This window comes from Oryx dammah, unplaced genomic scaffold (genome assembly GCF_014754425.2).
Source record: "Oryx dammah isolate SB20612 unplaced genomic scaffold, SCBI_Odam_1.1 HiC_scaffold_22, whole genome shotgun sequence".
NCBI classification, from domain to species: domain Eukaryota; kingdom Metazoa; phylum Chordata; class Mammalia; order Artiodactyla; family Bovidae; genus Oryx; species Oryx dammah.
The window spans coordinates 27,634,366-27,641,681 of record NW_024070206.1 but is presented as its reverse complement, the minus strand read 5'-3'; the positions used below and the strand labels follow the sequence as shown (position 1 = coordinate 27,641,681).

The window sequence follows — 7,316 nt, the reverse complement described above, 5'->3', positions numbered from 1 at the left end:
GAGAGGTGCTAATTTTCACTACAGTGGCACTCATATTACAGCACACAAATGTATCAAAGCAGCGCATTGTATGGGGCTTCCCTGGTTGCTCAGAGGTAAAGAATCTGCCTGTAATGCAGGAAACCAGAGTTCAGCTCCTGGGTCAGGAAGATCCCCCAGAGAAGGGAATGGCAATTCACTCCAGTATTCTTGCCTGGAGAATCTCATGAACAGAGGAGCTTGGTGGGCTACAGTCCACCGGGTCATCTCAAGTCAGACACAAATGAGCCACCTTCACTCTCAGCACAGTGTACACCTTAAATTTACACGATGTTATATGTCAGTTACATTTTTTTTTTTTTTTTTTTGGCCAATCCACCCAGCTTGCCAGACCTAGTTCCCCGACCAGGGGTCAAACCTGGGCTCCAGCAGTGAAAGTACAGAGTCCTAACCACTGGACCACCAGGGAATTCCCTAATTATATTTCAATAGAAAAAAAAAAAAAAGTGTGGAAGGCTGCCTTATCGTTCTAGGTTATTCACTGTTCCTTATATTCATACCTTTTGATGTGTGGCTTTGTGGTTGTTTAGAGATTTTGTTTTGGGGAGGGATCTTTTTGCTGTTTTTAAAATATATCGTGTTCATTGTTTTAGACTAGTAATAATAATGAAAGCGAACCTTAAGTGCTTACTCTGTGGAGGAAGTGCTCATTTGACTGATTTTCTTACAAGGTATTTAGGGAGAATTAAATGCAGAGACTGTTACATGGCTAAAGCAGAATACTGTTGAAAGTATTTAATCTCCTACATGTGGCTTACATAGTTTGGTCCCTCAAAATGTGCTGTTGTTTTCCTTTGTGTGCTAACAGACCAAATGTGGATTCCACATTTTAATAGTGACATGGGTAAGTGAGGGCACTTCCTGAGGAAGTGGTGACGGGATGGCCCAGAGTATGGGAAACGGGCCTGTGAGGACCAATGAAAGGAAGTGAAGATGTTTACACTAGAAGAAGGTTTCACGGAAACAGAAAACTGCTTTTAACTCCAACAAGATGGCATGTGGAAAAGTTTGAAAAGACAAGCTACAACAAGTAAACGAAGTGCACATGATAGATTTTGACTCAAAAACAAACAAACGAAACGGAAAATACACCAACAATTCAAGCTAACACAGAGGGGGTAGCTGCATGCAAACCGGTGGGCTCCTATGCCTGCGCATCCATGAAGATCAGTGCTTTAGAGAAGCAATTCCTAAAGGAAATTAAAAAGTTATACCAGATGATACCAAAAGAGTTTCTCGAATCTAAGCTGTTATTATATGACATCTCCAAAATTACAATCACATTGTTTCACTACTCCTGCTAGTGGATATTGAAATGCTTGCTTTGTATGTAAAATCTCCAACATGCACCTGTGATGAGGTCAGTCTACATAAAAATGATACTTATGAACTTCAAATACACTCTAGAATGAGGATGGAGGCCATTATTGAATTAACCATTCATCATTTGGGGGAAAATGGACCTTTCTACAGAACAATATTCAAAGTTTACAAAATGAACATATATTAGGCACATATTTATTTCTTGTGCATCCCTATTACAAGTTTAAAATCACCCTATCCACTTTTGACTAAGCCTGGGTTCTGTCCTCTACTGAGGACATAAGAAATCTCATAAAAGAGGTACTTTCAAGTTAAATTGTTGTTCAGTTGCCCAGTCATGCCCTGCTCTCTGGGACCCCATGGACTGCAGCACCCCAGGCCTTCCTGTCCTTCACTATCTCCCAGAGTTTGCCAGAAGAGCCCCAAAATATAAAAAACAAAGAAGAAATAAGAGCCCCTGTCCTCAGCCTTAGGACCTGGCAGGACTTTGAACTCTCTGGGGGATAAAAACAATCCTGCTTCTGGTCCCAAGTACAGAGTCTCCCCCCACACCCATGCTCTCCAGGGAGGTGGACGTGACCTATTCAGAGTAAGGAAGAAAAACTCAAAGGACTTATATGTGCCAAGAAGGGTCTTTTTTTCCCTTTCTGAGTCAGCAGCAGTTTGAATGCTTTCGCTTAACTCATTAGAATGGCCTTCAGGGTGGGTGGGGGAGGGGGGACTGGGGGAGGGAGTAGCCAGAAAGGGGCAGTAGAAGAAGGTCCCTGGTGGGGTTGGTCTTGATTAGAGTGGTGGTCATCCAAATATGCATGTGAGATAAGACTGCACAGAACTATACACACACACAGACACTATGCAAAAGCCAATGAAAGCTGAATAAAACCTGTAGCCTACTTAACAGTTTTGTACCAATGTCAGTTTTCTGATTTTGATATGTTCCTGAATTTACGATGATACCATTGTGGGGAGCTGGAAGAAGGTTCTTATGAGTTTAAGTGAAAGTCGCTCAGTTGTGTCCAACTCTTTGCGACCCCCATGAAATTTTCCAGGTCAAAATACTGGAGTGGGTAGCCATTCCCTTCTCCAGGGGATCTTCCCAACCCAGAGATCGAACCCAGGTCTCCCGCATTGCAAGAGGATTCTTTACCAGCTGAGGCTACCAGGGAAGCTAAAGTGTGAGTTTAAAAGCATTTCAAAATAGAAAGTAAAAAAAAAGGAGGGGAAAAGAGGAGGAAAAGGATGGCCCTTCAGTCACTCCCCTCAAAGCTGGGAATGAAGAGAGAAATGGGATAAAGAGGGAAAGAAGGGAAACCCCATAAGCAAGGAGTGGTCTTTTTCCTGATTCCCTCAGTTCCATGAAGTCCCTAATGAAACTTCTTTCTCCAACCTCACCTCCCTCAATTCCATCTTCCTCTCAGCCACTGGATATACTTTTTGAAAAACCTGACCAGGTCTCTCTCAAGCTTGCCCGTCATCATCAGGACCCTTTGCCCCCCTGACCTCCCCACCCCCATGGACTTGGCCGTCTGGGGACGCGAGAATATGCCTTGCCTTTTCACACTTGCTTTCATTCTCCTCAGCGGATGCCACTGCCAGATATATCCTTTTTCTCCTCCCTCACCAACTCAGCCTCCTCTTTCAAGTCATCCATAAGAAACCCAGATTCTGAGGCATCTCCCCTCCCACATCCCAGGGCTCAGCTAAGTGTCCCTCCTCGGGGCTGTGCTTGCGTCTGTCCCTGGACATTCAGTTCTGTCTGTCTGGGCGCCATCCACTCAGAAGAAGAGCCAAACAGGCTGGACACAGGCATCAGGTTTGTCTGAGCCTAACGGTCTGAGGGACTTTCAGGGGAATTCCCCTGCTTCACCCCTCAATTCAGCAAGTTGTCTTGAAATGACATGTTTGTGTTCAACCCCAAGACCGAAAGCTCGTCTCTCTTCTCTGGACCCTGGGAGCCTAGTAGAGTGCCTGCCTCGGAGTTGGTTCTCAACAAATCTGTGTTCTCATCCAGAAGACAGAACGTATTCTGACCACATATTTCTAGGAAGCAGCTACTTCACATTCAAAACCATAAGGCGGGGTGAGCAGCCTTTTCCTGAGACTGTAAAGAGGCTACCAGAGAAATCACCGCCTCCAAAGTCAATGGAGGATTCCTGGAGGCAGCATCCAGGCTGAACCCCAGGGAGGCCGGGAAGGCTGAATTGCCAGAGTGGCTCCTGCCAGAATAGTTACCAGCCACACTGCCAAGGGGCAGGATCCTCAGAGATCTGGAGACCTCACCAGAGTATAATCTCCCTGAATACAGAGAGGGAATTCCCTGGTGGTCCAGAAGTTGGGAGTCCATGTTCTTACTGCTGAGGGCTTGGGTTCAATCCCTGGTCAGGGAACTAAAATCCCACAGGCTGTGTACTTTGCAGCCAAGAAAAAGAGAGGAAAAACTCCCATAAATAGAGAAATTCATCAAATTTAGAAACCAACTGATGTAATAAACCATGAGAACAGCAGAAAAGCAGTAAAAGTGGAAAGCTGCACACCTCTCAAAAGCAACCTGCCCCTGCATCTGGGCCTCAGTCTAAATACAAGGCAGCAAGGGAAGCAAAAGGAGAAAAGGGTGACAGAGGAGGAGATGGTTGGATGGCATCACCGACTCAACGGACATGAATCTGAGCAAACTCCAGGAGTTAGTGAAGGACAGGGAAGCCTGGCGTGCTGCAGTCCATGAGGTCAAGAAGAGTCGGACACGACTGGGTGACTGAACATCAGTGGAAGGACACGTGAATTCACAAGGACGTGCCAGTAAACACAAGATGGGGTGGTGTGTAAGAGAACCAAGACTACCAGGGCTGGCCTATCTCTCACCCTCCTCGGTTAGGTAGATTCCACAGCTAACTCTTTTGTGGTTTTTTCAAAGCCCCCCCCCCTTTTCCTTGGGTACTTCTTAAAAAGATTTTCCTTTGTACTGGGCTGTGTGTGTGCGCTCAGCCACTCGGTCATGCCCTACTCTTTGCGATCCCATGGAATGCAGCATACCAGTCTTCCCTGTCCTTCACTATTTCGCAGAGTTTGCTCAAATTCATGTCCATTGAACATGTCCATTCACGTCCTTCAAACACATCATCCAGGCTGCCCCTTCTTCCTTGAAGGCTGCCCTAGGCATCTGCTGAGAACTCACCATTTCATTTGTACAATTTTATTCTGGAGACAAGGGCTCTCCACCAGCAGATACAGGTCTCCTGATCTCCTTCCTCCAACCCCTGCCCCAAACCCCACCCCTGCTCCTTGGCCTTTTAGGATGGCAGCCCTGAACAGCTGCAGCCACCCATTACTGGGAAATGGAAAGCAGTGGGAACAAGGAAGGATGTTCACATTAACTGAGGACCCGTTTTGTGCCAGATGCTTGTTACAAGCCATCTCACACAGAACAAGGAATAAAGGGGCTTCACTAGCAAATGAGAAAGATAACTCCCCAAAGATCCCTTTCAGTTCCAGTTTGACCATGTCTCTCTCTGTCGGGTCCTGTATTTTCTCAGTTTAGAGTGGCCCTGTGTAGAAGTAACTCTGCCATGTATCATTGCCTTTAGCTTGGAATAGAAGGAGTTGGTTTCTGCATCTTGCCTGGAGCTTCTGAATGCCAATCTCCCAGGAGTTAAAGGGATGATGCCCTGAGGTCTCTAATGGTGGGAGATGGGGAGTGCCTTAGGACAGGACTGCTTTCAAATATATTTACATTCAAAAGTAATGAATGGGCAGTATCTGGAAATGAGTCAGGGAAAATGTTATTTTTGGTAAATGCCAACCTCCTAAAAAGCAGACCTCCCTTTTCCTATCACTCCCACAACAGCTAAAGAAGAAAAGGGATGGACAGTGCACAGAGGCCAGGGAGAAGCATTCTGGGTTACTTTCCATCTTGGCTTTGTTCAGTAAGTGGAGTAACAGTAATAAGGACAAGAGTGCTTAAATAAGAGAAGTTGGTGAAAAAGCAAAGGTTTTATGAGCAGGTGCCATGTTTGAGCATGGCTTGTAATCCTACGCTAAAAGAAAAAAAAATTAATCACTTTTATTTAAAAAAATAAAGACTCTAGGACTTCCCTCGTGGTCCAGCAGTTAAGAATCCACCTGTCAGTGTAGGGGACACGAGTTGAATCCCTGGTCTAGGAAGATCCCATATGCCACAGAGCAACTAAGCCTGCGAACCACAACTGCTGGGCCTGTGCTCTACAGCCCGGGAGCCATAAGTACTGAGCTCACGTGCCACGACTATTAACGCCGGGGCACCCTAGAGCCCCTGAGCTGCAACTAGAGAAGCTATCACAATGAGAAGCCATGAAGAGTGGCCCCCCGCTCAACACAACTAGAGAAAGCCACGGAGCAACAAAGACCCAGCACAGCCAAAAATAAGAATAAATTTTTAAAATAAATAAATAAAGACTCTGGAAAACCACCATTTGAAATTTCCAACGCCGGACCGTGTCTTACACCAAGGGCATGGATATTTGCTAAACAATCTTCCAAGGCCAACTCCCAACAGGAAGGGAAGGACGTGCCCCCAAAAAGGGGACTTGAGGGGTACCTGAGGTTCATTGCTCCCAGGAGGTCCAGACGATCTCTGTGTGGGTCTCACTGACTCAGAGAAACCTCATATCTTAAACATTCCAGCCCCTTTATGCTACGAACCAGACACTGTCATGCGGGAAAGTGATGGACTGTCCAAAGGTTCAGAACAAGCCAGCTGCTGGCACCTGTATGCAAGAGCATTTTCCCAACTTAAAAAATATATTTCTTCGTTTGGCTGCACTGGGTCTCACTTGTGGCATGTGGGATCTTTAGTTGCAGTATGTGGGATCCAGTTCCCTGATCAGAGATCAACCCTGAGCCCCCTGCACTGGGAGTATAGAGTCTTAACCACTGAACCACCAGATAAATCCCAGCATTTTCCCAAATTTAAAGCCTCATTGTGAGCTGACCTATATCCTACCCTGAGCAGAGGGGCTGCCACAGGCTGTCCCTCCTACAAGAGGCCTCATAGTGGCCAGTCCCGCCCACCACAGAGCTCTCCCAAGCAACCAGAAAGAGTAGCTGAGAGCAACATTCAAAGTTCACTTTTCTTTTTTTTTTTAACAAAATGAAATAAATAAATAAACAACCCAGCGTCTTGGTGACTCACAGTTTCTAGCACAACCGTGTAAAGGCTTTGTAGAGAGCCATTAGCAGGACCATTCGGAAAGTTCTGTATTGTTTTCCTAGAGGCCCCCGTGCTGCCTGAACCCACTGTGAGCTTGAAAGACTTCGCCCTGACACTCTCTGCTTCCTGCTCATCCTCCTGTTACCAGGATGTGAAGGGGGTGCGGAGGATGAGAGAGGATGAGAGAAACTTCCTGCAGCCTCGCAGCTCAGCCTGGGCTGACCCGAGCTGGAGGTCGAGACTCTGTCCAGCAGAGCCAGGGAGGAGGAAACCTTGTTTCCTCTGAAGTCACCCAAGAGGTGGCACAGGGGGGTATGTAGGAAGTCAGTTCGTTGTAGCTCAAGTCACATTTTGTTTCTTATACAGAAGGATCTCAACTCTGATTATCTTAGAGCTGAGAGGGGAGGGAAATGAAGGAAACGTTTTCTCATTGGACAGGCAGTGGCGCTGGCTGAAGAGTCGCCAGCAGCTCAATAAGGGCACGTGATGCTCTCAGCCCTGGAGCCAGGACCCAGGCTCCCTGAGTGCATTGCCCTCCATGACCAAAGGCCAGTGGGCACCCCACTCAGCTTTATGCCAAAAACAAGCAGGAACCAAAAAAAAAGTCTGGTTTTGAAAGCTGCTTCTCTATAGTTCAAACAGGACCATTCACATGCTTGGGAGGGGGCCCAGGGAAGGAAGACATTTGGGAACCATTGTTAGCTGGAGAAAAAAAACACTCACACTGTAAACATGTATAAACGCCTGGGTAACTTAGTTGCCCAAGATCCTG

The 7,316-nt window shown here is 46.5% G+C and overlaps 1 non-coding gene across 1 annotated transcript; it reads right to left on the bottom strand.

Annotated features, from left to right (window-relative positions):
• Positions 1 to 376: 376 nt before the first annotated feature.
• TRNAE-UUC lies at positions 377 to 448 on the bottom strand. Its single transcript has one exon. It is a non-coding gene; the product is annotated as a tRNA-Glu (tRNA).
• Between the last annotated feature and the right edge of the window lie 6,868 nt (positions 449 to 7,316).